Source organism: Sceloporus undulatus, chromosome 1 (genome assembly GCF_019175285.1).
Source record: "Sceloporus undulatus isolate JIND9_A2432 ecotype Alabama chromosome 1, SceUnd_v1.1, whole genome shotgun sequence".
Classification (NCBI taxonomy): Eukaryota; Metazoa; Chordata; class Lepidosauria; order Squamata; family Phrynosomatidae; genus Sceloporus; species Sceloporus undulatus.
In genome coordinates, this window is record NC_056522.1 from 158985036 (window position 1) to 158994221 (window position 9186).

The following is a 9186-nucleotide window of genomic DNA, read 5'->3' on the forward strand; positions in this document are numbered from 1 at the left end:
AAGTGTGCTGAGAGACTGGTGGAACCATTTGTTGAAATTTGGGGTGGGGAGAAAGGGAAGAGCAGTTTCATGAAACTGTTCCTTCTCTAATTCTAAAGTTAGTTTCATGATTTTTCCCCCCCTTCTCTACAAGTCTTTAAACTATGAAAAGAGATTATCCACCAAAGAGAAATATCTGTGCTTTGTAAAGTGCTACATATACAGATGGAGTGAGAAAAGGACAGCTCATGGGCTACATGTGGTTCATACTCATATTTTGTAACCCTCGAAATCCCACAAAGCTCCTAGACTTCTCCAAAATAAATGTAAATATATGCCCATTTGGGGGCAAAAATGATCAAAAGAACCTCAGACATCCTGCAAAATACAGCAGTCTTGTTCCCAGTACTGTCACATCACCTAAAATTCTTTAACCACCCAAAGATCAGTCACAAAAAAAAATTGGTCCAAAACAGAACTGGATGTGTCTTGATACCACTGGTCACATTAGGAGCAAGGGTACAGCCCTGGGATGGGGTTAGATGGTCAAAATGGCTCCTGCCTTTTCTTCATTTGCCCACCCCTGATGTAGACAGTGCTAAAGAATAAACCAGTTTGAAGGTTCTTTTTTGGATTTCATAAAAATACTAAAAGCATAAAACAAAAAGGGGAAATATATATAATGCCCTAGGTTTCTAAGGTTCATTGAGATGCTCACCCTGTTTCTGGAGTCGACTTTACTAGTTCAAACTGCAAGTGGATCATGTCCCATGATTGAATGCACCTGGATTCCTCCCCCCAAAAAATCACGTCACATAAAAATATATATGTTGGTGAGATATGTCTTAGCCTAGCCTTCTCTCACACGTGCTCATTTAGTATGTGTGGGCAGTAACACCGGATGGCCACCTCAGGGAATATGAGGCCTCAGAAGTTGTGTTTGGAAACAGAATTATCCAGATCCCAATGACGCAGACCTGAGAAGAGATGAGAAGACTTTGGGGGGAAATGCACAGTATTGTCAACCATATCTAGAGAAATTTTATTGCTTTGTTTTTTACATGGGCTCCAAAATGCAATGCTGGCTCTACTATTAAAGAGTGAATTTCATTAACATCCTTGCTTGTCTTGCCAAAGATCCCCACAGTCTTATCAGTCAGGAAACTTCCATGTGATAATGATGGATAATATTACTACGGTCCCTTGGTATCTGTTGAGACTTGTTTCCAGGAGCCCCCCATGGATACCAAAATCTGTGGTTGTTCAAATCCTGTTATATAAAGTGGCATAGAAAAATTGTGACCTTTCTATAAATGGCAAAATCAAGGTATGCTTTTTTGTTTGTTTGTTTTTTGAATTCATCTATTTTTTGAATATTTTCAAGCCACAGATGCTTGAATCCGTGGATACAGAGAGCCAACTGTACCATCCTGGGATATGACCCTATTGAGAGGTTCATTTCTTCAAACATTGGCAGAGCCTGGGATACACAAGTAAATTAGTGTGGTGTCATAAGGACTTTCTTTGCCAGGATTCATTGGTGCAGAGTGACCCAATGCCACCAGGGAGCTGTCCTTGGTCCTGCAGCCTCCTATGATTTCACAGTAAACTAATATTAATCCTAAAGGTACTTCAGGCTGCAAACTCTTGCTGTCATGAAAAGGCAGAAAAACACTAGGCATTTCACTTGTTATTATAATACTAGGAATGAACAGAGGTGGTTGTGAGAGTTGACTTTTTATTTCATGTGCCAAAATGCCTTTGTCTTCTTTGGATACTCTGATAGGGGCAGACAGCACCATTTATTTCTGTGCTTTAGGTAGCAAAATACCCTACTCCAGCCGTGCAGGTATTATGTTAATCTTATATTGTTGTTGTTGTGTATGTTCAAGTCATTTCTGACTTATGGCAACCCTAAGGCAAACCTATCATGGGGCTTTCTTGGCAAGATTTGTTCAAAGGAGGCTTGCCCTAACCTTCCTCTGAGGCTAAAAGATTGTGATTTGTCCAAGTTCACCCAGGGGGTTTCATGCCTGGGCAGGGATTCAAATCCTGGTCTCCAGAGTCGGACTATGATGCTGAAACCACAACACCAGGCTGGCTCCCTAATGTTAAATGAATGTTTCTGTATTTCATCCATGAGTAAAGAGCCATGGTTGGGAAAGTCCTATTGAGTAGATCAGACACTGAATAGTTTGACGAAGCTGCCAGTAAGTAACACATAGGGATCAGACAGATCAACTACTGAATGCCACCAAGGCCTCTTAAGAGTGACTGAAGTGATCCTATTACCAGTTGTGCAGACAATAAGCATATTATGGAAAAGAAATAATCTTCTTACGATGTTAGTGTAGCCACCATTGGAGGCTTTGCATAACCGACAAAAAGAGTCAAAAGGACACAAAATCTGAGACTGATGAGTGTGGAGAAAAATATTTCAGACCTCTCTATCTGTTAGAAAAATCTTTTCTTAAGTAACCCTTTCAACAAAGAGGATTATATACTTATAGAGGGCCTGTCTCTGCCTCCTTCCAAATAGGCATGGATATAGCAAGATGTCCAGAGCTGCTCTCTCTGTAGACCTCACTGTCTCTCAGTAGCAGCGATGTAAAGCTTTCATTTATGACATGTTTTACATTGATTTATGAAAGCATCCCTGTGGGCAGATTCATTCTTGGAGGCTGCGGTGGGTGAAACGAGCTCTGTGTGCAACTTTATAGGAGCCTTCCTACATTTAACATTTTGAGTGACAGATAACAGGAATATTTTTTATTCTTGGTGACTATCTCTCTGAGCATATGAAAGACTAATGTCAGCAGTGGCATCATCCTAAAAATCCAAGGCCCTTAAAACTAGAGGCCTGTCCTGTTCTTTCCCAACACTCAGAGAGAAGATTAGAAGAGGGAGAGAGAGGGTTCCAAGATCACACTGGGGCCTTTCACATTTTTAAAGGAGCTGGAAAGTAGGATGACAGAGGATTAATTGGGTTTGTCCCTTCCAAATTAGGACAGTAGCATATTATTCGGGAGACATGTGGCAAAAAGATTGACTGAAAAGGAGTGATGGAACTGAGGAAACATGAAGGAATGATGGGTTTTTTTTTCTTGCAACGAAAGAAACATATCACAACCGACTTAAAGGAAAACATCTGTGAAATCCTCTTATGAAGATGTCCTGAAAGCATTTCTTTCCATTTACAGTGCCTTCACTAGATGTGGATCTTGGGGGCCTGTGGAGAATTCAAATGTATGAACAGTTAGGTCTTAGTTCTTACCATTGCAAACTCTTAAGGAAAAAAGCCTTCTGCATTTAAAAAATAACATAGCAAGATCAGCCTTAGCAACCATATGGCTTAGTAACTGTAGTTACCAAGACAACCAGGCAGTTGGAAAAAGTATGAGAGGTTCAGATAAGGTGTGATAATGCAGTTTCATTCCTGTCCCAATAACTGTTCAATAAAAGAGATCTAGCAAACAGAGCATTGGAGCCTGCCATTATGTTGGTCATGTGTCTCTCCTGACAACAGATAAACCTCTTTTGAAGGTTGTTGGCCTCTGTTTGAAGCCACCCGCTGCTTTAGGTTGAGGGGGACCTTTGGTCCTTCATATGCTTTGGACTACAATTTCCTCATTCTATTAACTATGCCCATTCAAGGGGGACGTGATTACAGTTGTAGGTCAACATGCCTGGAGGGCCAATGCTACTATACCACTGCTCTGTTTGAAGGCTTCTCCAGTTCAAGAAAAACTGAGGATACTGGCCCATATTCTACAATCTCTGCATAGTTCAGTGGTTACCAAATGTTGGCCCTCCAGGTTTTGGGACTTTGGCCAACAGTCAGGAATTCTGGGACCTGATCCCCAAACATCTGGAGAACCAAAGTTTGGGAACCACTGACCTAAGTTACCTATGCACAACTAAATAGCATCTACTGGTCCAACCCCCTACAAACCAACTTTACCAGGCAGCAACTGCCTCAAAATATGGAAGTCCATTGGTGTGCAAAAGAAGGACGTTTCTACCTTGTTTCCCACCACCGGCCAAGGATACAACAAGGAATTGCAACAGGACGCCTTGTTTCTTTCAGTGATGAGAAGAGACTGGAAATGTCATCCATCCTCATGTGCCCTGATCACCAGCTGAACAGACCTCCATCTCTCTGTGTAACCGCTGCCTGGTAAAATAGATTTAGGAGATCATAACTGCATAGTGTTGGTGCATACAGAACAGTTCTGGACCCATAACTCTAACTTACAAATCATTAACTGAATGCCAGTCAAAGAATACAAAGAAGGGAAAACAAAGCAGGGGCCTTGAACAATGCCAGCAACAGTTTAAGTATGGGGACAACAGACTGAGAAACAGGCACAGAGGTCACTTGTCACCCTTCACAATGCAGAGCTTTGTTTTGTTTCAGTTCTAGTAACTGTTTATAAACGTGTATGTGTACATATAAATTGTATTGAAAACTATGTTCCAGTTTTGTCCTGTTGTTGTTTTTTTAGGACACATATCCCTTGGAGAGGGACATGGCCATGCTTAAGTGCCCACTTTATCTACCAGGTTACAAGTCACCAGGTAACAAAGTCACACATGCCATGTAAAATGCACCCCTTAGGATCCTCCATCCATTATAGCTAATGGTCACCATCTTCTTCTGACAGCAAGGCCAGTCTGTAGCATTGCATTGCAAGGCTGCATTCCTATGCCTGCTTTCCTAGAAGTAACTCCCATTGAACACAACGGGACTAACTTCTGAGGAGCCACATCTCAAAGGTTGTGCTTGTAAGCCTGGAACCCTGTATCTACTTACCTGGGAATAAGCCAGAATTGAGCTGCAGCCACAGCCTAAATCTGGAAATGAAGAGTAGGCACGCTTACTCTTAAAAGTGTCATCAGCTTAGGGTGTGTGGGATTGCTTTGATTTAACTGGAACCAGATTGCTCTGTTTTAGTGTGTCGTCTCTTCCCTTTTTCTCCTCAGCCACCCCCTGCCTAAGGAGAATCCATTCCAAGATCTCAGAAAACACATTATCACACAGCCCTCTTTGCTTCAGGCTTGCTCTCAGAACCAAAAGGACCTTTACAATGAAATGTCATTTAAAGCCAATGCAACCTTTGATGCTTTCTTTCCCACCACGGAAAGGCTTTCACCTAATCAGCAAAATTGAAATCACCATGCGCTCTCCTGTCCTGCTTGTTGAGCCTTTGTGCTGAAAGGTCAGGCGCATCCCCCCTGCTTCCTTTTGGTGGAAAATGACAGAGCGGTGGCGCACTTGAGGACAGGCTGACCTTAGGGCCACTTCACACATTACACTTTCCAGTGCACACTGAAAGCTTTTCCGAGGTACTATTGAAAATGCAAGAGGCAGTCAGCATCTGTTTGCAGGCATCTGGGCATCACAACAACACATTTGTTAAGAAGCCACTGCCCTTATCTGTAGCACAGGCTCCTTGGCATATTGCTAGGACTTTTGTCTTTCCTCAGAGGTGATGAGAGACCCAAGCTGGCTCTTCCATTAGGCAAAGGAATGGCAACTATCACAATTGGTGAGAGGCAACAACTCCACAACCATTCCTCTTTTGAGGGATGGATTTGCATCTGCCACACAACCTAACTGCACTCTTTAAACTAACCAAGTCAAGGCCAGTCAAGTGTTATTTGCAATGAGCCATAGCCACTGCAATAATAAACAAATATAATATATATAGGCAAACACAATCAGCACAAAACCTTACTAATGCTAATGCTACTATAAATACTTAAACAATCTTATTTCTAAAATGTGGCTGCGGTACTCAATCAGATATAAACAGTACAACCAAAGGGCCTTACTATGCAAACAAGATTGCTGAGTTCATTTAAAAAGTAAATATAAAAAGTGGTACAATTTAAAACTCAGGACTTGACTGTAGCCCTTATTTTAACCCCGATTGCTAAACATTTTGCTGCCTTTAATGTAACCATAGGATCACAGTCCTCAAGAAGGAAATTTACATAATAATTAGCTGGATGTCCTGGGTGAGATAGCAATAAAAGCACAGTTAAGTCTTCTCATGAATCTCTGTACAAAGAACAAAACAGTAAGACATGGGCAACAGTTTCAATGCCTTTGGGTATGGTAGAGGACACTGCCTTTCCCCCCCAGCACTGTTGAAATAAAAGTTAGCTACCAGTCCAGTTTGCCTCTGATCATGGAATAGCAGGGGTATTTTCTGGTCCTTTCTCTCAAGCCACAAAACCTCTGAGATTCTCCATAGTAATATTCACTGAATACCTTTGAGCAGAACTGAGAAATGTTCTGTTTTTGGACTACAATTCTTGTAGTCACACTACACTAGCCATGCTGCCACACAACTTTAACTTCCATGGTGCCACCCTACAGAGTCCTGGGATTTGTAGTTCTGTGAGATAGAATCATAGAGTTGGAAGAGACCACAAGGGCCATCCAGTCCAACCCCCTGCCATGCAGGAAATCACAATCAAAGCATCCCCAACAGATGGCCATCCAGCCTCTGCTTGAAGACCTCCAAGGAAGGAAACTCCACTACACTCCGAGGGAGTTTGTTCCACTGTCGAACAGCCCTTACTGTCAGGAAGTTCCTCCTAATGTTGAGGTGCAATCTCTTTTCCTGCAGTTTGCATCCACTGCTTCGGGTCAGCACTCTTTGGCAGAGAAGGCTGAAGATCTTGTAAAACTACAAATCCCAGGATTCCATAGGATGCAGCCACAGCATTTAAAGTGTGTGAAACGCCATTATTTCTAAAGTGTAGATACACTCTGAGTGGGATTAAAGTTCTATTGGCTACAATCCCCTTCATCAGATACATGCAGCAGTCCTATGCCTTCATGCACTTGACCAAGCCAGGCTTTTGGCTACCAAAGCCCATGCCACAATAAGCTGCAGTTGGCCCTCATACAATGTACACAATGCCCCGTCAGGATGGACATTTCTACCACTTCTCCTGTTCACTTTCTCTGTGTGACAGATTACTGTTAAAGCCCATGGCTTAGGAACTAAGCCTGGAAAAAAGAAAGATAGCACTTTGAAAGGTAACCAGAAGCCTCATTCAGACTCTGCAGGCCAACAGTTCTAAAGAGGGTACTGAAGCATGAACTGAAGTTCAAATGTGGGTACATCTCAGCAAAATTGCTGACCACAAATCCCCAAGGATCCAAACTGAAAGGTCTGCATTTATTTATTTACCTTGAACTTCAGCCTTTGACCTTTCCTATTCTATATATGCTCAAATGGGATCTGAAAAATGGTTCCCGACCTAACATTTTCTTTAACCCCCTTTACCTATTTGCTATTAGAGCAATGGGTCCTTAGCTCTGGCATCCCTAGGACTGAAATCACCCACTGTGGTCACTCATGGTCTCTCTCTCACACACATACTCATTGATCTCCTCCTATTACCACACCATACAGCATCCTTAGTAATGGGTGGGTTTTTTTGTCCTAATGTTACTCATAAATCATAATTCCCATATATCACTGACTGCAATGGCAATAGTTTTGACATAAACAACTAGCAACATTAAAATTATACCTTTAAATTACAATATCATACACACCACCAAAATGTTTTTACATGTACACCCTTCATGTGGCTGAAGTGGACATTTCATTAAATGTGATGTTTTTAAAGAAAAAATTAAAAGAATATATTTTAAAAAGATAAATTTTAATTTAAACATTTTTTAAATTAATTTTTTAAAAAAAACTCTCAGGCCTTTCCTTTCTCCTGTCACTGAGACTCACCCCACTCACACCATCTCCTCTGCTGAGCTCCAGTGTTTTGAGGGGATGCAGGCAAACGCCATAGCCTGTTTCTGCCAAAAGGCAGATGTTTGGGGGACAGTGGTATCACTGCCCCTTAGTGTGTCACCTGATGTGGTCCGCACTTATTGCACCCCCTTAATGATGCCCCTGGCAGTGAGGATCAGTCACCTATTGTGGCCAGAGCACCTTCCAGGTGTGCTTGCAAGCACACTTGTACCCCTCCTCCTCAAAATGGCAACTACGGGTGCTGTTCAGCTGCTCCTCTGAGATTCTCCATAGTAATATTCATGGAATACCTTTGAGCAGGTGCTCAAAGTGCGGGTGCTGTTCAGCTGTTCAGCTGCTCCCCTGTAGTTAGCCAGGGCTTAGGCACCACATCCATAAATGTCTGAGTGTACATTTCAATATAATTAGTAAACATTTTAGCTATTACATTTGTATACTGCCTGCATGCCTTATTTTACTAAAATTAATAACAGACTGTGTCTGCACAGGCCAAATAAGACATCCGCCCCCAGTCCCCATAGTGATCAATCCAGGCAATGCAGGGACCAATCCCCAATTCTGGTGTGAATTGCCCTGATGGTGTACAGCCAGTTCAGCACTGAATACACATGATACTGCCCTTAGAATGGATTTTAAAAATTCATACTTTGTTCCAGATCTTCCAGGAAAATCCAGCGCACTCCAAAGAGAAGCCAGGCAGCTGTTCACATGTGCATCCCACTGTGCCACCTGTCATGCCTTGCCTCCAGGAGCCAGGCATGTCCTCTGAGTCAGAGGAAGAAACTGGGAGCTCAGGGGACATTCCAGGATTGCAGCCACTCCAGCAGCTTCTAAGTTTGCAGCCAGTACCGGGACCAAATTTCCAGGAGCAAAATTTCCCTCTACCCAAGCCAGACTTACCAGTGCCTTCTCCCACAGAGAGATGGCAGGGAAAAGAGAGACAACAGCATATCCCAGCACCTCCCTCAATCAAACATGGTTAAGAACCATCCTTCATGCTCAGTAAATGACTTGCTGCTGCCTTGAACCTTGACTGCCTGCGTGTTGCCTAGAGTTCTGCTCAGACCTGGACTACTCCCTTGAATTTTCCGTTTGAACCTGTTTTACTGGCCTGACTGAAGACAAATCTGGACTGGATTAGACAACCACTACGTTTGCTACCAATGACTTGGTCAGGCAAGCTCCCTTTTTCTCTCCCCCTCAATGCTTGAAACACTGAGACTCTGGACTGAGGGTTTGGCTAAGCTCTCAAGGCTAAAACAGGACAAAAACCACCGCCACTGCTGCCAGTGTAAGTCACCCCTTCTGCAACCAGAATGAGACACCCAACCATATGATCAATACTGGGGGTCTCATTTTTTTTTACTTCCTAGGCAGCAGGTGACACAGAAGGATGCATTTGTGAACAGCTATC